This window comes from Sorex araneus, chromosome 1, assembly GCF_027595985.1.
Source record: "Sorex araneus isolate mSorAra2 chromosome 1, mSorAra2.pri, whole genome shotgun sequence".
Lineage (NCBI taxonomy): Eukaryota > Metazoa > Chordata > Mammalia > Eulipotyphla > Soricidae > Sorex > Sorex araneus.
In genome coordinates this window covers 313922651-313945407 of record NC_073302.1, presented here as the reverse complement: position 1 = coordinate 313945407, position 22757 = coordinate 313922651, and the positions used below count along the sequence as shown (strand labels likewise).

The 22757-nt window shown below is 46.8% G+C and overlaps 1 protein-coding gene across 6 annotated transcripts in view; it reads right to left on the bottom strand.

Moving 5' to 3' along the window:
* Nucleotides 1–22757, bottom strand: part of MFAP3L (microfibril associated protein 3 like) — a 44321-nt gene that overhangs the window by 20360 nt on the left and 1204 nt on the right. The window contains exon 1 of one of the 6 annotated variants that reach the window (XM_055135685.1): nt 22471–22493. The exons of 4 other annotated variants lie outside the window; for them this stretch is intronic. The gene's annotated coding sequence lies outside the window, so the exon portion shown is untranslated. Of the gene's footprint in view, nt 1–5635; nt 5657–22470; nt 22494–22757 lie in introns of those variants that run through there. One more of the 6 variants, XM_055135679.1, reaches the window with a different exon arrangement.

Below are 22757 nucleotides of genomic sequence, written 5' to 3'. Positions count from 1 at the left end.
CATTGTCTGAGACTTTATTTTATTTGGTGGCACAATAGTGCAGTGGGGAGGACGCTCACCTTGCACGCAGCCGATTTCTCTGTCCCTCTAGGAGAGCCCGGCAAGCTACTGAAAGTATCACACCCGCACGGCAGAGCCTGGCAAGCTCCCTGTGGCGTATTCGATATGCCAAAAACAGTAACAACAAGTCTCACAGTGGAGATGTTACTGGTGCCGCTCGAGCAAATCGATGAGCAATGGGATAACAGTGACAGTGACAGTGACAGTATTTGGTGGTGTAGTTGGGGGGGCACACCCAGCAGTGCTCTGGGCTTACTCCAGGCTGTGCGATCAGGGCTCGCTCCTGATGAAGCTCAGGGTTCTCACAGCGGTCAACCTGGGTCAGCCTCATGCAAGGCAAAATGCTCTACCTGCTGTACTCCATGGATGATGGTGCCCTGGGTAAATGAATCTCTCTCCAAAGGCGGAAGTGATTTCCACTGTAGACCTGAGGTTCTTACCACCCTTTCCAGGAAAGAAACTCAGCACCCTGCCATGGAAATACTTTCTTCAAGCAAACAAACCTAAACTGTCCCTCAGCTGCACCCTAGCTGCCACACTCCTGCATCATTCCAGCTGCCCGTGTGTGTGTGTGTGTGTGTGTGTGTGTGTGTGTGTGTGTGTGTGTGTGTGTGTGTGTTTTGGGGGAGTGGAGAATCACCCACTTGGGGAAGCGCTGCTATAGACAAACCAATGCCGTGCAGAGGGTGATGAATTACTTTCAGATCCTGCTTTTTAGGTGGGAAAGAAAAGTTTCTTGGTGCCTCCTTCCGCACTGCCCACTGGCCTTGCGTGCTTCCCAGCCCGGAAGGCCCCGCACCCCTAAGCCAGCTGCGCTCATGTGGTGGCGGCAGATAACAGGCTCCCATGGCCTGACAGAACCCCATGGCACTGTCACGATACTTTTTTCACTTGCTAGACTTGATGTTTCCTTTGAAAATGGATGCTGTAAAACTGACTTCTGCAAAGAAGGTTGTAAAAGCATGGCCTTGGGTTTCAGCAGTCCTGGGCCATGCTCCTGATCCTGCCACCTTATTTGCTGGGCCAAGGACTTAGAATAGAATAACACACCATGAGGCTAGGTGGGAGAGTGATAAAGACAACCTAACAGAGATAGATAATGCTCATATACTGCTCATCTGCATAAACAAGAGTCCAAGGGGCTGGAGCTATAGCACAGCGGGTAGGGTGTTTGCCTTGAGTGCGGCCGACCCAGGTTCGATTCCCAGCATCCCATACGGTTCCCTGAGCACTACCAGGAGTAATTTCTGAGTGCAGAGCCAGGAGGAAGCCCTGAGCATCGCCTGGTATGACCCAAAAAGCCAAAAAGAAAAAAAGAGTCCAAACTAATATCTAGATATAGGTAGATAAAGCATCCTTTCCTGAAATTGTTTCTCATCTAAATCCTGCGTGCTTTTACAGAAAGGCTATTCTATAAAACTTCAACTGTAGGGGGCATCTGGCCAGTAAGTGCTCAGGGACTACTCCTGTCTCTATGCTCAGGGGTGACTCTCAGCAATACTGGGGTCTGGGTGGTGGCGAGGATCAGATCCAGGCCTCCAGCATTGCTCCAACCCCCCTGAGTCACCTCCCAAGTCCCAGAATTTCCCTAGATTTACATCAACCCTGCGTGTGTGCATGCGTGTGTGTGTGTGTGTGTGTGTGTGTGTGTGTGTGTATGTGTATGTGTGTGTGTTTGCCACTGAGGGAACCCAGGGCTTCATACAAGTGAGGCAAGAACTCTACAAGTGATCTACATCCGAGGCTCTCATCAGTCGTTCTTAAGTACTTGTAAGTGCACTAGATCACTGTGAAATATGGTGGGTTATAAACAGCACACTGCCCTAGAAAACACCCAGAGTCTGCCCAATTTGAGTTGACGTAAGTTATGTTCATTTCCAAGGCACGGCCCGTTTTGGTTTTGTTTAACACACGACAGAGAGCCAGCCCACTCCCAGAGGCCTTTCACTGCTGGGCGCCCTGTCTGAGGGTGAATAGCTGCTCTCTAGCTGATTCAGTGGGCACAACCCTTTTGTTTTGTTTTGTTTGGGGGGCCACATCCGGCTGTGTTTACAGGTTACTCCTGGCTCTGCACTCAGGAATTACTCCTGGCGGGCTCAGGGGACCCTATAGGATGCCACGGACCAAACGCACTGGGCTATAGCTCTGAACCTACAACCTGACTTCTGAGTCTCCTTTCACAAATTGATTCAGTCCCTCAGGGGGTGCCAATACATAGTGGTCTCAAGCTGGAGCTTGTAGCAGGGCAGGGTGGCTCTGGCGTGGCTGGCTGTGCACGCCCTCCCCCCCAATATCCATTTCTTTCTCCCTCGCCATACCCTTCCTACCCTTCCACTCTAGCCATGGCTCGTGCAGTTGGTACCCCACTGTCCGTCACCCCTCCGGCAGATGATGATGGGCATCCTTGTTTCGTGTGGAGGACACATTTGTTGATTACAGAGCTATGGATGGCAGGAACTCCCGAAAACCTCCAGGCCATCCCTGTGACATACCCTATGGTGGCGACAGTCCGTGAGTTGGCTGAGCTGCCAGAGACCTTGGGCTTCCTGCCACTTTGGACACTGACAGGACAATCCACAGATGTGCTCCGTTCAGTGGGTCAGAGCTTTCGGCCAGCCTCACGGACTGCAGTTCATCATACTGTAGCATTCAAAGATCCCTTTAACAGCTAAGGACTAAGCCGTAAGCACCGTCATCTAGCAGTAGGAAACGGCAGTCCTTCAAAATGCAAGAACAAAGGACTACGGAGTCCAGGCCAGGGATTTGCAAAAGTTACAATGGGCATATTGTTAAACTTCAAGTTTTTGCTCATGGCCTTTGGGAAAACTTCCCTAGAATGTTTTATTTTCTATAAATAAAACTAAAGGGAAAACATTTAGCAAATAACCAGCACCCTTTCTTTGCCTCAATCCCTTTCCCACCCTCCAACAATTGTATTTTTTTTCTAAAAAAACATTGACTAAAATGCTCTGTAAAGTCTTGATTACTTCCTTTTTCCACCTAGAATGACACATGAGTCCTGACCACGAATTTCTGGAGTTGGGTGGGAAAAAAGGCTCTTGCTTCAGAGGGTTCTGAGAAAACTGAATATACACTCTTCTTCTCCTTAGCATCCACACATGAACTATGATGGATAAATTGTAGAGCTGCACATTTAGCTTTTGTCAAAACATCTACTGGAAGTAACTATCATTTTCATTCGTTTCAATGATGCCACAGGTACAACAGGTAGGGCATTTGCCTTGCAAGAGGCCAACCTGAGTTGACCAGGGTTTGATCCCTGGCATCCCATATGGTCCTCCGAGCACTGCCAGGAGTAATTCCTGAGTGCAAAGCCAGGAGTAACCCCTGAGCATCACTGGATGTGACCCCCCCCCCAAAAAAAAAAAAAAACCCTTCGTCTCAGACACCTCCCCTCACAGACCAAACTCCAGGGCTCTCCCAGGCAAGACAGGTGCGCTGCCACTGAGCCATCTGCCTGCTCCTAAGACACAGGCTGGAGAGTTTCTCATTAAGCAAAGGAAGGAAACTGATTCAAGTGACATTCACACACCAGGAACACTTAACTTTCCATAATTGGTAGTCAATTGAGTTCATTTTCATTACGGCCATATTTTTGCAAATTCCATTTCCATGTATCAATTAATGAGTGAATGGTATTTACAATATTCTTCCTTTTAAGAGAATTTAAAAAGACTTCCTTTTGCATTTCCCCCTGCCTTGGCCAGGGCTCTCTGCTGGCAGTCACTCTACCACGGACGCATTCTCTCAGCTCCTTTCTTTTGCAATTAAAAAAAAAAATTGTTATCAGCACATCATACCCCCTTGCATTATTCAAGATCACCACAGAGACACATCCCCAGATCCTTTCTTTTGCAATTTTTTAAAAAAATTAAAAACAAAACTGTTCTCAGCACATCATTCTTTACTCCCTTGCATTTTTCAAGATCAACAATCACTAAATTACGTAACGTCATCTGCATAAGGACTATGAGCATCCAAAGTCAAAGGCCTAGAAATATATGGAGGAATGTTCCTAGTCCTACTACAATGGCTATAGTTCAGAATGCAGTCATTTTTTATGGGGGGTGGGGGAGAAGTCACTCAAGGACTCCAGGGAAATCTACCTTCTTTACATGAAACAAAGAGAAGGCACCTCCAATTAAAGCTGGAGCAATAGTAGAACAGTTAGGGAATTTATCTTGCTGTGGCCGACGCATGTTCAATCCCTGGTATTGCTCCCCTCAGCACACAAGGAATCCTAAGTGCAGAGCCAGGAGTAACACCTAAGCATCATGGAGTGTGGTCGCCAAACAAAAACAACAAAAAAGCACTTTCAATTATACAAAAGGCTACTACTGCACCCTGGTTTGGTCCAGTGTCCCCGATGGGGCAGTACTGTCCAGTGTGTAAAAGATGGTTTGCAGTTCTTTTTGTGCAGAGATTCTTGATACTTCTTAGCATGCAAAAAGTAATGTCCAACTCTAATGGCCAAGGTGATCATTACATGAGAATGTGGAAGAACAACATTTTTGGGTTGCTTTTAGAAGCATCCAGACAGATCAAATTCAGCGTAAATCAGTAACACTGGGAAATTATCCTATCCCTGGAACGCTGCTGGGGTAAGAACAATGGAAAAACGCAGTCCCCAACTGTCCAAGAATCTGTAAGGGAAGTGAGTCAACTGTGAGAAAATGTCAAGGATCCACCGGGATGCGACAGAGGAGAACCCAAATGATCTGGAAGGGCCAGAAAAAGTGTTCTGGAGACAGCCACTCTTAATTTGAAAGGAGTCCCACCAGTAGAGCAGAGGGAAGGCCACCCCAAGAGCGGAAAGGCAGGACAAAGAAACGGTGGTCTGAGAGAATCCAACACAAAGGGAAAATGTATGGAACTAGGCACTGCTAGGTGGTGTGCAAGAGAAATATGCGGAGTCGGATGGAAAGGAAACCAGATCTGGATAACGACAGGAATGCCAGGAAGTACGCAGAACGAGGTGCATTCACAGGAGCTGGAAAATCAGGGATGGAATGGCCAGTTCTGTATGGCTCAAGATCTTGCTCACAAAGTGGCTGATGCTAGAGAGGCAGCCGGCACCTACCATAATAGAAAGGAAGACCCAAACTTCGAACAGAGAGGGAGGGAGGATACGAGCAGACCAGACACATCCCGGGAGTTAATGACTGATGGACCTCACTCATGGCAGGTGAAATTATCAACCAGACCTCCTGAGTGCGTTGCAGCAACACCAACAGCCCTGAGTGGAGCAGGAAAGTGACACCAAGAACCCAGACTGGGGGCGGAAGCGATAGTACAGCGGGTAGGGCATTTGCCTTGTATGTGGCCGACTTGGATTCAATCCTCGGCATCCCACCTGGTCCCCTGAGCACTGCCAGGAGTGATTCCTGAGTGCAGAACCAGGAGTAACCCCTGAGCATCTCTGGATGTGACCCAAAGCAAAAACAGCAACAACAACAACAACAAAAGAAACCAGAGTGGAAGAGGTCTGAACACAGTGTCAGAATTCTAACTAGCAACTCCCTTGGGCAGGGCTGGCCTCTTCTCCAAGACTCACCCGCTCCTCTCTCGGCCGCTCCTAATGCAACAGCAGCACTCAGATGGAGGGACTGTCACAAATTGAGAGCAACAGGGCAGCATGTCACAAGAAAAACTAGGGCCTGTCTTCTGAAAGTGGCCTTCAGGGGCGAGCGCGACGGAGGGAAGGATTAATTAGCCGTGAGGCCTTCGGGATCCCTTCCAGCTACTTAATGGGGGTGCAAAGCACGTGCTCTGACTTGCTGGGCATCTGGGAATGGCCCCGGATGAGTTCTTTAAACTTGCCAACTATTCAGGAAGGGCTAGAACTAAAGGTCTCATTCTTCCTCTGTGGACCACACAACGCTAACACCCTGAGGAGTGCATGCTGGGAGGAGGCACGTACTTCTCAAAATCCGATGGCCATTAAAATCACTATTTTTCCAACTTAAAAATGAACTATGAGCCCAAAGATGCCAGTTTCGTAACACTTTATTTTTGATGTTGCATCGTTTTAGGAAACCATTCTTGGATCTCTGTCACATTATTTTTTCCCCGCATGGAATGCTAAGAATGACATCAAAATGAAACTTTTAGAAATAGAGTGTTCTTAAAAAGGGAACAGAGAAAAAGTTTATATTGGGCGAGAGTGTAAATATGGCGGGCAAGGCACTTGCCAGCCGTGCGGCCCCCCCAAACCAAACACAGAACCCAAAATACAAAATTTAAAAAAAAGTCTTTTCCTCCTTGGATAAAATTATTTTCATTATGCAAGATAAATTATTTTCATCATGTCTGGATGTTCACAGGGCTAGAACATTAGATTTTGAAAACCCTGATGTTTTTCCATAAAGATACTTCCTTAGGATGTGAAAGGGGGGCCCAGAGATACAGAGCCAAGTGACCGTGGCCAGGGGAAATAGCTCCTGCCCAGATTGGGCTTGATGGACACTATACGAACATTTCTCGGTTCCTGAGGTTGATATCTGGTTTTGTTTTATGGGCCACAGAAGCAGTGCTTGGGGGACCACATGGTGCCAGAAGTGAAGCCAGGCCTTCAACATGCTCCAGCCTCGGAGACCATCTCCATCTGACAGGCTGCCTCAGATGTTCCAGAGAAACATGCAAAGTGGGGGGGCTTCCAATCACAGCTCTGTCTCCTAGGACTGCTTGCTGATAGTTTAGCTTGTACTTCTCTGAATTCTCATATTAAATAAAGGGGCAGAAGTAGTTTGGGGGTCCAACTCATGCAAAAACCTTAACTGATCAGTTTTTTTTTCTCAGGAACCTATTGAGAATAAATCAACCCTGGGAACTGAATACAAACAGAATGAATGCCTAGGTGGATGGCATCTTATGCTGCCAATGATTTATTTTACTGAGAAGATCAAAGGATTAGAAGGCTGTCTTGGTATTTTTCTTTTATGTAGGACACTGTCATCAGATTCTAATTCAACTAAATGCTGGTTCAAAAGCACCCCTACATGCTTTTGTCTCTGGTAATAGAGTTTTCAATCCCTCAGTATTTCTTCTCACCTTTAAATTAAAAAAAAAAATTCTATCATTTAAAAATGTCCCCTGGGACTGGAGCTATAGTACAGTGAGTAGGGCATTTGCCTTGCACGCAGCTGATCCGGGTTTGATCCCTAGCATCTCATATGGTCCCCCAAGCACCACCAGGAGTAATTCCTGATGCAGAGCCAAGAGTAACTCCTGTGCATCGCTGGGTGTGACCCAAAAAAGCAAAAACTTAAAAATAAAAATGTCCCCCTGTCCTTTCTAGGCCGAAGCAATAGCACAGAGAGTAGGGCACTTGGCTAACCTGGGTTCAACACAAGACTCCCTGGCACCCAGGTTGATCCCTGAGTGATCCCTCAGCCCAGAGCGAGGAGCCCCAACCACCTCTGGGCATGGCCCCCAAACGAAAACAAAAATCAAATAAAAATATTCCCCCTACACATTTACAATGCATTTAGGAAGAGTCAAAGTTTTAGTCTAATTCCAGTAATGTAGGCCATCCAATAATACTTTCGGCCAACTTTCAATTGTTCTTGTTTTTAATTTGGTCTCCAGTCCACTTTCCGAGAAGTTCTTAATGTATTTCGTATATAAGCGCCTATGTCCAGTGAACCCACGCCAGGGCTGATGGCTTTCTGGAAGCACGGGCCGGTTCAGGAGTCAGAATTATCCCCTTGGCCTGGAAAAATAGCCTGAGGATCCCATCAACCGGAGCAATGTTTTACTGAGGTGCTGGCCTCCAGTGGCCCTCCTGCCTGCTAGGTCAAGCTGGTCAGCATGTGGCCAGCAGGAGGGAGCAGGTACGTGTTCTCTGAGCAGTCTGGGGATGTCCATCTATAAGTCATGTAGCAATATGCTTTATTAAAAAAAGAAAACCTTAAAAATCAGCATTTATGATTTTGATGGAGACAGTTACCTAGCGCAGATCACCAAGCACTGACGGGACCGTGACCTTCCACCCCTGCTTTTGTCACTGCGATCCCTCCAGCTAGCTCACTCTACTCTTGCTTGGTTCTTTCTGTTCTGTGATCCGAGGCCAAGTGTTTGTCAGCATGCAGTACTGTCTATTCCCTTGTTTTGTTTCCCTCTATACCACCGATGAGTGACGTCATCCAGCCCTCGTCCTTCTCTAAGAGCAATATTCTTCACATGCTTTCCTAAATAGGATTCCTGAGCTGAAGCAAAATGCAGACTGACATTTTTGTGCTGAATCTGGCATATTCTGGAAACACTTAAAACCTTGGTAAACAACACAGCCATCTAAACCCCATACCCTTGTATCGTACTGCACACAGACAGTGACCCTGCTGCCATATGGCAAACCTGCTGGGGGTCGAAGATTACAGTGGGCAGAGCATTTGCTGGTACACATCCACCCAGGTTCAATCCCCACTACCCACAAGGTCCCCCCGAATCCCACCAGAAGTGACCCCTGAGCACCAGCGGGTGTCACCCAAAACACACACAAAATTTCTAAATGTCACTTCTGACTAACACAAGAAGAGCTGTTGTACATGGAAACAACCTTATAATGGGTCGTTGATTGTTCTCTATTGGATGATCAGTGACTGAGCTATTTAACTTTTATATGAGTACAAAGAACAGTGTCCACAGGACCCAGCTAAAACTCGGGAAACAAGGAAGGACTAGTCAGAAATCATCCAGTTGCAAAAGACAGTCAGCATGAGGAAGAAATATGGTGGGATCATCACATAGCAAAGGCACAAGATTATTTCTGGGATAAGAAATAGTACAGGGATGGGGCTGGGAAGATAGTACAGTAGGTGAGTAGGGTACTTGTGTTACACATGGCTGACCTGGGTTACATCCCCAGCATCCCATACGGTCCCTCTGAGCAGTGCTAGGGGTGGGGTGGGGTAGTGCTGGGGGAGGGGGGAGAAGAGAGAGAGAGAGAGAGAGAGAGAGAGAGAGAGAGAGAAAGAGAGAGAGAGAGAGAGAGAGAGAGAGAGAGAGAGAGGAGAGAGAGAGAGAGAGAGAACTAGAAAACGGGCTGAAGAGATAATACAATGAGCAGGGTGCTTGCCTTGCACGCCACTGACTCAGTTTTGATTCTAGGTTCCCGGCATTCCATACGGTCCCTCAAGCACTGCCAGAAGTAATCCCTGAGCATCACCAGCTGTGACCCAAACCAAGAGAATAGAAATCTGGGATGAGATGTAGAAACATTAGCATTTTAGCATTAAGACCCACAAAATCTGAGAATATATTTGCTCTTTCCCCCACTTTTGTTCCTGCTGAGGAATGACTTGGGGGTATCAGCTGACTCTTCTGAGCCACAGACAACATGTATCAAGTTCCTTCCAGTGACCACAGCAAGCAGGTGTGACCGGGCCTGGCCGAGGACATGGTGAGAGAAGAGCTTGAGAGCAGGGAGGTGAAGATGACACTGTAGGAAATGCAACCAGGGCTAAGGGCTGCAATGGCCAAGTTCTCTGTGACTTGGCAGAAGGCTAGGAATCAGTTTCTGGGCCACGTGGGTGGTGACTTGGCTCCTGCAGGGAATGAAGCTTCTCAAGTTTTATTTAAAAAACATTATTTTTGGTACTTGTTTTGGGGCCACATACTGTGGTGCTCAGGGCTTTCTCCTGCTCTGTGTCCGTGGATCACTCCTGGCAGAGCTCAGTGGGCCATGTGGGGTGCTGGGGATTGAACCCAGGTTGGCCACATGCAAGGCAAGGGCTCTACCTTCTGTACTATCATGTCAGACTGCCACTTGGTTTAAATCCTTTTTCTTTAATTTTTTTTTTTGGCTTTCTGGGTTACACCCGGCGATTTCTCAGGGGTCCTTCATGGGACTGAAGCGATAGCACAGTGGGTGGGGCGTTTGCCTTGCACGTGGTCAACCTGGGTTTGATTCCTCCGTCCCTCTCGGAGAACCCAGCGAGCTATCAAGAGTATCCCGCCCGCAAGGCAGAGCCTGGCAAGCTATCTGTGGCATATTGGATATGCCAAAACAGGAACAAAAAGTCTCACAATCAAGACATTACTGGTGCCCGCTTGAGCAAATCGATGAACCACGAGACGACAGTGCTACTCATGGTTCTGCACTCAGGAATAACTCCTGGCAGTACACCAGCGACCAGATGCAACGCCGGTGATTGAACCCAGGTCGGCCATGTGCAAGGCAGACACCTTGCCCACTGTACTATTGAGAGGGACAATCATATTCCTTACTTTGCTCACCTTACTTTGCTTACCAGGCCTGTCACCCATGTGATCCTCTCTAGCTCTCCAAATCTCACCCTAGTCTTTGTATGGGTCTGTCCACACAGTGAGAGGAAAGACACCCTCAATCTCCTCTGCTGACCCCCACATCACCTGACTCTTACTCTGGGATTCTCGGGGCTGGCAGGCAGCCATCCATGAGAGAACATCACAGAGAGGGAAAAGTTTTGAAATTCAATAAATATCTAAACCACTATTATTTTCATCTACTACATTTAAAATAGTAGTATGGGGCTGGAGCCATAGTACAGCGGGTAGGGCGTTTCCCTTGCATGCAGCCAACCCGGGTTCGATTCCCAGCATCCCATATGGTCCCCTGAGCACCGCCAGGGGTGATTCTGAGTGCAGAGCCAGGAGTAACCTCTGTGCATCACCGGATGTGACCCAAAAAGCAAAAATAAATAAATAATAAATAAATACAATTAAATAAAATAGTAGTAGTTGAGCCAGTACCATGGGTAGGGGACTTGTTTTGCACATGGCTGACCAGGGTTTGATCCCAGCATCCCATACAGTCCCCCAGGAATGATCTCTGAGCACAGAGCCAGGAGGAAGTCCTGAGCACAGCTGGGTGTGATGCAAAAACAAAGGCAAAGATCATTTCACCATTTTGTATATAAAAGCAATACCTTTCAAAATCTGACTCGGTCAGAATAATTGGCCTCAGTATCATCCTCATCATCTGAATGTTCAATTTTCCCCACCTGTGCTCAACGTGAAGCGTTTTGGGGCTGGAGCGACAGCACACTGAGTAGGGTGTTTTCCCAGCATCCCATACGGCCCCCCGAGCACCGCCAGGAGTAATTCCTGAGTGCAGAGCCAGGAGTAACCCCGGCCGGGTGTGACCCCAAAAGCAAACAAACACATAAACAACAAGAAATCCTGAAGTGTTTTCCACACTTAGAAAGGTTATCCCAACTAAGTCAAAACACCAGAAGTTGAAAATATAAATCCAAGGCTTCCGCACCAAATTTCTGAGGGGAAATTTGCTTTGCTCTCAGCTGGGATGAGAAAAGGTAGTGCCCAGCGCTCGCTCCTCCCTGCGCACATGCAATGATTTCTCAGCTGGGCAGCCAGATTCATCTAAGTGATAAAAGCAATTAGCAGCTAGTCATATCAATTAAATTGAACCCAACCTATTCAGGAGGCCATTATTAGCAATTTAGTGCCAACTGCTGTGGGGATTTAAGAAAAGTAAGATCAGGTTTTTAACTAAGGGTGCTTAGAATCTTGGCGTGGCCCTGCCTGCAGACAAAGCAATATATAATTATGCAACAAAGTGAGTAAATACCATAGAAATTCAGAGGAGGCCAACTGGAAAGGTCAAAGAAGGTTCCCTGGGGTTGGCCAAATCTTGAAGGATGAATAAAGGAGACAAGGACATTTTCCCAGCAGGAGTTTAGATAATTTGGAAAGAAATAAATACAAGTGTGCCAATTAAAAATACAAAGCCAGGGGCTGGAGACATAGTACAGCACGTAACCTTGCACTCGGCTGACCTGGGTTCAATCCCTAGCACCTCTATGTTCCCCTGAGCCCTTCTAGGAGTGATCCCTGAGCACAGTCATGTGTAACCCAAACCACTCCCCCTCATCCCCTAAAATTAATACTGGAGTATGTTCCAGTAATTCTGGAGGATGTTCCAGCAAGCCCTAAGCACACTCGTCTTCGAAATTCTGGTAAACAGGCACTGACCCAGAATAAAGATTTCATCTGCGGGTTTGGAGGGTCTCTTAGAAGAAATAAATGATCAAGAGGACTTTGAGGGGCCGGGGAGATGAATACAGTGAGTAGGGTGTTTGCCTCACACCCAGTTGACCCAGGTTTAATTGTTCCTGGCACCACATATGGTCCAGAGCCTTCGGGGAGCAAGGGAAGCGTGGAGCTAGGAGTAAGTTCTGAACACCGTTCCGTGTGTCTCCTTCCGCAAAATACAAAAAAAAAGAAAAAAAGAAAAAGGGACTTTGAGACAGGATGATTGGCTCGGGAATGAAAACTCCCTCTCTAGAAACAAGGGGCAATGGTCATCTCTGGGGAGAGGAATGAAATACCACAGCATGCAGGAAGGAGTTCAGTGTCCACTACAGGCTCACAAAAGCTCACAAAAACCCGCGATCAACTGTTTTCTAGAAACAAATTTTAGGTTCTGCAAAATGTTTTAAAAATGGAGAAAAAAGTATTATCAATTGGAGGAAATCTAACAAGAACTAGAGTTACTCGGGCTGGGAAGATACAGCGGATAGGGCGTTTGCCTTGCACACGGCCAACCCGGGTTTGATCCCCAGCACGCCATATGGACGTTGAGCCCCACCAGGAGTGATCCTTGAGCACAGAGCCAGGAGTAAGTCCTGAGCAGTGCTCTATGTAGTCCCCAAACAAAAACAAACAAAAATAAGATCTAGACTTACATATGTACCCATGTAATCTAGGGTCGTCCAAAGCAGAAAAAAAAAAAATTCAGGGCTGCAGAGATAGTACAGTGGAGAGAGTGTTTGCCTTGCACGCGTCTAACCAGGTTCATTCCCCAACACCACATATGGTCCTCTGAGCACCACCAGGAGTGATCCCTGAGTGCAGAGCCAGGTGTAACCCCTGAGCATCGCTGGTGTGATCCAAAAAGCCAAAAATGAAAGAAAGAAAGAAAAAAATCTTTGCTTTCACTTGGAACTGTTAGCAAAGAAAAAGAAAAAAAGAATCAAAAAGATGGGGTAGGAAGAAGGCAGAGAGACTGCAGCAACGTTCATTAAGAGGAGGGCTGGAGCGATAGCACAGCAGCAGGTAGGGCGTTTGCCTTGCATGCAGCTGACCCGGGTTCGATTGCCAGCATCCCATATGGTCCCCGAGTGCAGAGCCAGGAGTAACCCCTGAGCATCACCGGGTGTGACCCAAAAAAGAAAAAAAAATAAAGGTTCAGTAAGAGGAGCAAAGAAGGTATTTATAAGAGGCCTATAGCCTCTGAGAAAGAAGCAAGCTCTGTCAGGGTTGGAGAAGCTCAAGAGCGCCAGACCTTAAGTGGGTAAAGACCAGAAGCAGGTTCCCCACACAGCTTGGCACTGAGGCAAGGCGCGGGCTTTGAGGGCCAGGGAAAGTGGGTTCTGCACCTTGAAAACAACAGAGACGCCGAGCACACCTACCTCTTGGTGGAGGAAGGTCTCAGCCTGTGGCTTGGCAATCTTCTCCACCGCCACAGACTACGCACAGCTGTGCCTCTAACCCAGGACAGGTGCCGCGTGAATGACCACAGGAGAATGATGTGTAGTCTTTGAACCTCTCCCCTCCAGCCCTGCCAGAACAGGACAGACCCACTGAAGTGGGAACCTGGGAGCACTTTCTTCCAAGCCATTGATTTCCTTACGGAACAAAGCCTTCCCTTAAACTCGAGCTGGTACCGTCCGCCCACTCCCTCCCCAGTGGAAAGAACGAGTTGGGATGACACTGAAATATGTGCTCTGGAAGCTTCCTCTTTCCCACTGATGACAAAGAGTACACTTAAGCCAGCCCCTCAGAGTTCCCCTCCTTTGGGGCTGGAGCAATAGCACAGTGGGTAGGGCGTTTGCCTTGCACTCGGCCGACCCCGGGTTCGATTCCCAGCATCCCGTATGGTCCCCTGAGCACCAGCAGGAGTGATTCCTGAGTGCAGAGCCAGGAGGAACCCCTGATATTGCTGGGTGTGACCCGAAAAGCGAAAAAAAAAAAAAAAACAGAGTTCCCCTCCAAACGGAGAATGAAGGGAAGTCAACCAGGGGCCAATTTCCTTTTGGGGGTCCTAGCTAATGTGTCTGGAGAGCACTTGGGGAAGGAGATCCCCTTCTCTGGTGCTGCAAGGTATGGACTGGCCCCTCTTCTCTGCTGCTTCAGCTCCTGCTTCAGCCGGCACGGCCGGGCATAGCTCTGATAAGGCCAAGTCCCGTGCTACGTCAAGGGTCTCAGAGGGCAGCCCCGAGCACGCAACCCCTAGCACTGGGGATGCTTTCTGGCCTTATCGGATGCCTCATTCCATTTCCTGCCCACACGGCTACCACAGTCAGTGGCTGTGTCCCCTCCCTGGACTCCCCTTCTCTGACCAGCCTCCAGTTTCACCTGCCTCCAAGTCAGGCTCCGCGTGGCTGGTAACGTCAGCTAGTCCAAGTCTGACTTAAACCACATCCCGGGCTGGGGAGAGGGCTCAAAAGGTCGAAGAGCAAGCGTGGTGTGCCTCAGGCCCTAAGTTCGAACCCCAGCCTGGGTCCTAACGCATTGAGGCTTCTGAGCAAACGCACCCCATCTTCATTTTGTTCTGAGGCCCTCAGCTCTGAAAGGCACAACTGTTCACGGTCTGACTCACACCTACCTCTTATACTTCATCTCACGAGTGATCTTCTCCCCTGCCTCTCCCTTCCTGGACCCCCTAGGCCCCCCTCAGCATCTCTCTGCACCCAGCCCTATCCGAATGTGACAGGAAACCACCTCCTTAACCTTCAACTTGACTCCAAAGTTTCCAAAGATGCCCGGGAACCATCCAGGCTTTCCATTCTCACTGCCCTTTATCCAGAATCTTATGCTCTACTGTCTTTCTGCTCTCCAGACCCTTTATTTATTTGTTTGTTTGTTTATTTATTATTGAATCACCGTGAGAAACAGTTACAAAGCTTTTATATTTGAAGTTCAGTCATACCATGATCGAACACCCATCCCTCCCCACCAGTGCACATTTTCCACCACCAATGTCCCCAGTATCCACCCCCCCATCACAACCCTCCCTCTGCCTCTACTGCAGACAATTTCCCCCATACTCTCTACTTTTGAGCATTATGGTTTGCAATATAGATACTGAGAAGCTATCACGTTTGGTCCTTTATATACTTTCAGCACACATCTCCCATCCCAAATTATCCCTCCAACCATCATTGACTTAGTGATCCCTTCTCTATTCCAGCTGCTTCTCCCCCAGCTATGGAGCAATATTCCTGCTTTTTGTTTCTACTGCCCTTGGATGTCAGTCTCACATTATGTTATTTTATATTCCACAAATGAGTGCAGTCATTCTATGTCTGTTCCTCGCTTTCTGACTCATTTCACTTAGCATGATACTCTCCATGACCATCCACATATAAGCAAATTTCATGACTTCATCTTTCCTACAGCTGCATAGTATTCCACTGTGTAGAAGTAAGTTACTTTAAGCAGTCGTCTGTTCTTGGGCGGGCACTCAGGTTGTTTCCAGATTCTGGCTATTTTGAACAGTGTTGCAATAAACATAAGGTGCAGATGTCATTTCTAATGTGCTTTTTTAAAATATGAATTCTATTTTAGTTTTTAATTTAATGTTATTTTTATAAAGTAGTGAACAATATTTGATTACATTTAATAGTTGAACACCAATCCCACCACCATTATACCTTCCCACCACCATATTTTGGATGTTTCCATCCCGATCCCCAACCCCTGCCCCAAAGCAGAACTAAAATAATTTATTTTGTATTGTTGGTTATGAATAAACCACTGAAAATTATCCTAAAAACTTTCCTTAGAGGAGAGTGTGTGAAGATTATTGTATTTCACCCAGAGGCCATTAATCGCTTCTATAAGAGATTACTAATATGTTGTCAAGGGCTGAGCCTTATGTGTATATATATATATATATACACACATATGTATACACACATATATACATATATGTATATATATGTAAAAATATCTTTTTCTCTAAGGTTGGTTGCCTTCTGTCACTGTCACTATCACTGTCATCCCGTTGTTCATCGATTTGCTCAAGCAGGCACCAGTAACATCTCCACTGTGAGACTTGTTACTGTTTTTGGCATATCGAATACGTCACGGGTAGCTTGCCAGGCTCTGCCGTGCGGGCAAGATACTCTCGGTAGCTTGCCAGGCTCTCCGAGAGGGGCAGAAGAATTGAACCTGGGTCAGCCGCATGCAAGGCAAACGCACCCAGCCCTTCTACTTTTTAAAAAAAAAAATCATTTTTTTATTAACGAGTTACCAGAAGGGTACAGTTACAGAGCTTCATGCTTGTGTTATAGTCATACAATACTCGAGTACCCATCCCTCCACCAGTGCCCATTCTCCTCCACTGATGGCCCCAGGATCCCTCCTAAGCCCCCATCCTGTCCCCCCCTACCCCACCCCACCCCACTCCTACGATGGGGCATTCCCTTTTGTTCTCTCTCTCCTTTTGGGTGTTGTGGTTTGCAATAGAGGTATTGGGTGGCCATCATGTTCATCTATAGTCTGCCTTCAACCCGCCTCTCCAATCCCGAGCAGATTCTCCACCACACTTTACTTGGTGTTCTCTTCTCTATCTAAGCTGCCTTTTCCCCCAGCATGTGAAGCCGGCTTCCAAGCCATGGAGGCAAATCTCCTGGTACTTATTGCTAATATTCTTGGGTGTTGGTTTCCCATTCTGTTGTTTTATATTCTGCAGATAAGTGCAATTTTTCTATGTTTGTCTCTTTCTTTCTTACTCATTTCACTTAGCATGATACTTTCCATGTTGATCCACTTATATGCAAAATTCATGACTTTATCCTTTCTGACAGCTGCATAGTATTCCATTGTTCTATTGTGCTTTTTTGCACCCTCAAAATATATTCTCAGAAGTGGTACTGCGGCATACAGAAGCTCAATTTCTAGTTTTTGAAGGAATCCCCATATTGTTTTTCTGATCCTTCTATTTATTATGCAGAATTTCTCTGGGTAACAATATTCGCTGGCTAAGTCAAAGAGTTAGTATATGGATGAATGACAGGTTTCTCTGAAAGACGGATTTGGAGACACTGGTGTTGGGGTGAATAATGTCTCCAGGAAAACTTTATCACCCAGAAAGAATACCGGGAGATGGGGTAATAAGGCCTAGAGCCCAGGAAAAGGAAATACAAACCTTTGGAGAAATAACAAGTTAACGTTATTACTAATAATTACCATTATAATTATACGGGGCAAAGTAAGGGCACATAGCTCTGAGGCCAGGGCACAGGGGACTGGAGGGCAGGGGATGGTTTTTGTGAGCTCACTCTAAAGCAGAAAGCAATTATTATGATGTTATATAAGGAAGTTTCGGTTAAAAAACTTCATAAAATTATGCAAATGGCAGTTGTACAATGTGGAAATAAAATACAGGTTTTCTTTTTTATTAGGATAACTCTTTGGGTCACACCCAGCGATGCACAGGGATTATTCCTGGCTCTGCACTCAGAAGTGACTCTTGGAGGTGCTGGGGGACCATACCAAATGGTGGAGATGGAACTCAGGTCAGCTGTATGCAAGGCAAATGTCCTACCTGCTGTACTATCTCTCCAGTCCCTAGGGTAACTTTCAAGGAAATCTTACAGTTGCAACCATGTGTCCTTTACCATTTGTCTGAAAAACATTTGTTTTCTTAGCATAGTTTCACTGCAGGTCTCAGCCATTCCCAAGGCTGATTTCTTCCGTTGAGGAGTCCATGCAAGAAGATCAAAGCCTGGTTAGGGCACACATTAGGCTCTCGGGCATAATAAATAAAGCACTGCACTGTCATCCTGTTGTTCATCGATTTGCTCGAGCGGGCACCAGTCACGTCTCCATTGTGAGACTTGTTATTGTTTTTGGCATATCGAATATGCCATGGGGAGCTTGCCAGGCTCTGCCGTGTTGGCGAGATACTCTTGGTAGCTTGCCGCTCTCCGAGAGGGATCAAGGAATCGAACCCAGGTCGGCTACGTGCAAGGCAAACGCCCTACCCGCTGTGCTATCGCTCCAATCCATACTAAATAAATAAGGAAAGAAAGAAAGAAATGGAATGGATAAAGTAGAGAGTGAATTTCTTCTACTTCCCCAGGGAGGAGTGAGGTGTCTGTGTTGGGGCCTCCCCAGGGCCAACACTGCTAATCGACTGTGTTAACTTCCCAAGATGAGCCCACCCGCCCTGGACACGAAAGCAGCTCTGGCCTGCTGTTCACTCAAGTCCTGGTGACACTGCACCTGCTCAAGTGAGCCATTAAATCTGAGCTTTCACAGCTCTTGGAGGCAGTGACAGGCAGAGCACTCACAGATGGGGGTTATATCTCTCTCTATGTCCTCCTTTACACACTGTGAATAAAGATTTCCTTAACTTGCTAATTCCACCCGTGCAAACGGACGTATTTCATGTCTGTTCAGAGCTGAATTCTTTTTTATTATTTTGTCCTTTTGCTTTCTGGACTATACCTGGTGGTCCTTCAAGCTTACTCCTGGCCCTGCACTCTGGGGCCACTCCAGGGCATCATCATATGGGGTACCAGGGATCGAACCCAGGTCAGCCGCATGCAAGGCAAGTGCACTTACCAGCCACGAAAGCTGAATTCTTCCTAATATGCTGCTCATGGATCACCAAAGATCCCATCGCTGACAACCTGATCAGACACCCTTGGTCCAAACTGCGCTATCCAATCTGGGCTCAAACCTGGGCTTTGGCTATCTGTTGCTTTTGGAGGAAGATAAATGTGGCACAGTCTTCCTGTGCAGTACCTGTCTAAAAATCCTTAGCCTCTTGTCATTTATGCAAAATAGAATAAAAATCCAAATTCTTTTGTATCACATCAACTTCATCATGATGAAAGGAATACCCCCCTCCCCTCTTCTCTTGCCACTGTCCCATCTATTTTAATCTTTCGAGAGATGGGGCTGTGTCGCTTTCTATAACACTGGGTCACACACTGAGTAGTACTGTCGTCCTGTTGTTCATCGAATTGCTCAAGTGGGCACCAGTAACATGTCCATTGTGAGACTTGTTGTTACTGTTTTTGTCATATCGAATATGCCACGGGTAGCTTGCTAGGCTCTGCCGTGCAGGCGGGATACTCTCGGTAGCTTGCCGGGCTCTCTGAGAGGGATGGAGGAATCGAACCGAGGTTGGCCGAGTGCAAGTCAAATGCCCTACCTGCTGCGCTATTGCTCCTGTCCCACACACTGAGTACAACACAAAAATTTATTACTTTCTAGTTCTGTGGCTTAAGGGTGGTCACACAAGACAAATCAAGGAGTTGGCTGGGCTGGGTGGCTGGGTAAGGGGACAGTCTACTCTAGCGTGGTGTTCCTTGCTTCACGGTCCCTTTCATCTTCAAAGGCAGCAAGGAGCGGTCAGCCCTGGTACCATGGCATCATACTGACCCTAACTTCTGCCCATCCTTTCACTGCTACATACAATGGGCCCCACGAGATCATCCGAGGTAATCTCCCCATCTCAAGATAATCGTATCTGTCAGGGGCCGAGGAAGACCTCTTAGGGGGAACAATATTCTAACTACCATCATGCGTTTCTTCTGCCGAGATTGTCCACTGTCAGCTCCCCAATTTCTTAGGCCTTGGAAAAGCTACTATTCTCATGTCACCCCCTCATTCCTGCTGCCCTCCACGCCCTCCTGCCAGGGCTCTTTCCTCTCTCTCTCTCCTGCTTCTTCTTCTTTTTTTTTTTTTTTTGCTTTTTGGGTCACACCTGGCGATGCACAGGGGTTACTCCTGGCTCTGCACTCAGGAATTACCCCTGGCCATGCTCAGGGGACCATATGGGATGCTGGGATTTGAACCCGGGTCGGCCGCGTGCAAGGCAAACGCCCTACCCGCTGTGCTATCTCTCCAGTCCCTCTCTCCTGCTTCTTATACCTCCCCAGCAGCACTGACTCTGCACGCGAATTTATCTGTCCTCAAGCATGTCTCTCTCTGACACACTGTGTCTTACACATTTGGGGGGACCTCAGGCTGGAGCTATAAAGGACCGCAGGGTAGAAAAATGAGTGTTGAATTTGACTGAGTAAAAGGCCTTGGCCTAGGGGTGGTGGCAGAGGCAAATCCAATACATTCACAGGACTTCTGTTCTGAGTTATGAACTTTAGAAGCTAGTTATGAGAGCTTTTAACTGTTGGTTGTGTTTTTTTTTTTTAATCACATCATCAACACAATCTCTTAATCCTTTAGCTAGGGAGGTATTGAAGCAAATTTAAAAGACCAGTCATTTGCATCTACGGCTCTCTATAATACTAATGAGATTTTCCATGAATCATAAAATGTTGTCCAGATTTTAAGTATCCTCAAAGGGGCAAGGGGCAAGCTACCTCCCACCTGTGTGGTTAGTGTCAAAAGAAGTGATACTACTTGCACTCTTTCTGCATTCCAAACAACAGCCACACTAACAAATCTGGCATCTAACAAAACTGTCTCTCTTGGAGATTTAGAAGCAACTCTGCAACAGTGTTTGGTAATTCAGTATAAGGAACTTCTTGCACTTGAAACAAAGGAATAAAATATTTAAATTAAGCAAAGTTTAAAGAGCCTAACTATTTACCTAGCAAGCCAAAGAACAAGTCTTGTGGGGGGGGGGGGGGAGATCTATTTTTAAAGATAACCCTTTGCAAGGAATATCTAATGTCACTAACAACCATAGAGCACAGAAATATAAAGACATGGAAATAAACTCGTTGTTTATATTCCCAGCAATAATCACATCTCCTATTTGGAAAAAGTCTACTTTTCTATTTGTTCTCCTCTTTAGCTATAATAATAAGCCTAAATTATCAACCTAAATCTTGTTGGGTTAGTTTTAGGTTGGAAGAATGTGGAACTCTTGAAGTCAAAAGCAGTGCTTAAATGAGCCTTTTGTTAAATTTCATCATTTGCCCTAATGCAAAGAAAACAAATAGGAATTTTAGATCCAGATGTGCTTTAATTTGCACATTCACAAAGGGGAAACTGAGGCATGGCCACTTGCTCTAGATCAGGAAGCACCCTAGGCTGGAGTGGAGATTGTACTGACTAGAGAATGCAATCTGAAGACGAGACTGAGAAGTTGTGCATACATGTACACGCGAGTATATACCTGCAGTTCACATGTGCACATGCATACAGATCAAATGCATTTAGAAATTTCTTGGTACTTGCGCTGGGTTTCTAAAAAGCTGGAAATGTTCCTGTCACATTTAGGGCAAAGAACACCACTAAAACTACGGGGCTAACCTGGGGCCAGTCAGCAGTTGAACTTGTAGAAATAGTCATGTCATTGATGCTGCTGGCTGCTGTTTGGACATTTCAAGCCTTTCCTATTATTAAATATTCGTCATATACAGGCATCAAGGCCACTTGGGAAAAATCACCCCAAGTGTTTGGAATGGGAGCTGGAGTCATTTGAGATGAGAACAAACATACAAAAGCTACTCACAACCCAATGAAAAGTCACTGCACCTTAGAAGCCTATTACTGTCTATCAAGAATGCAAACAATAGGTTTTGTAATAAGCATAATGAAAGGTTTAGTTAGAAGAACTAGTTCCCACTAGAACAAGAACTGTTTACCTTGTGCCGAGCAGATCCAATAATCTTGAGTGGCAATGGTACTTAATGTTTTAAGAATCAACAGAAGCCGCTGTGGGACCTACAAATTGCATTTTCCATAAAAGTAAAATGCCACTGGAATTACATTGTCCTAACTTACTCTATTCTAAAAATAAATTTTCTTCCATCTTGCATCTCATCCAAGGAACAATTTTACTACGTTCAGCATAGTAGCAACTGGGGGGAAAAATGTGTTTCATCTAGAAACAAAGTGAGAAAACTCCACGAAAAACACCACGCTAGGTTTCCAAGTTCTGAGCATAAAGCTAAGAAAGTGCAAAATAAAGACTGTTACAGTAACCAAACTTTTATGTTTCAGTACCCTTAAAAACAAAGACAACAGCGCCGGTTGTAGTACAGTGAGGAGGGCAACTGACCCCGGATTTAATCCCCCCATCCCCCCCCCCCCCGCCCCGTACCCCATGTAGTCCCCTGAGCATTGCCAGAGTAATCCCTGATCATCACCGAGTGTAACCCAAAAAGGGAAAAAACAAAACCCCCAAAACAAAGGCAACTCTGCCACAATAGATTATTTTCTAGAATGCAAGCAAAAAAATGAACCTGCAAACATTCCCCCACCCCCCCCCCACCCCATTTTCCCCTCTGCTAGTCGTTTTTATAAATCTTGCAACTTGCAAGCTCAAGTTTTCTGGAGAGGAAGGCTGGCTGGTTAATAGTCAAGCTTAAAATAAATCTGTTCTGCAATTGGGGTTTCCTTCCCCACCCGCCCCCCGCCCTCCCCCAAGCCCACGAAGCACGTTTCCCCGTTTCACACCGTGAAGCAATTCCATTCCCAACTTGCTATGGAGTCAGATGCGACAAACTCCGAGAGCTTCAGTCGCGAGGCGGCGGCAACTCCCGCAGCATCAGGACCCGGAGCTTCCTTAGCTCTGGACGCGGAACCCCCCGCCCCCATCCCCCCAATACACACACACTCACACACACGGGCTCTGGGGAGGTCGGGGCGCTACGCACTCCCTCGGTGCTGGGGAAACGGAGGCAGGCTGCCTCGAATGATCTAGAGTCCCGCCGAGGCCACCGCCACTGCCTGGCACCCCCCTT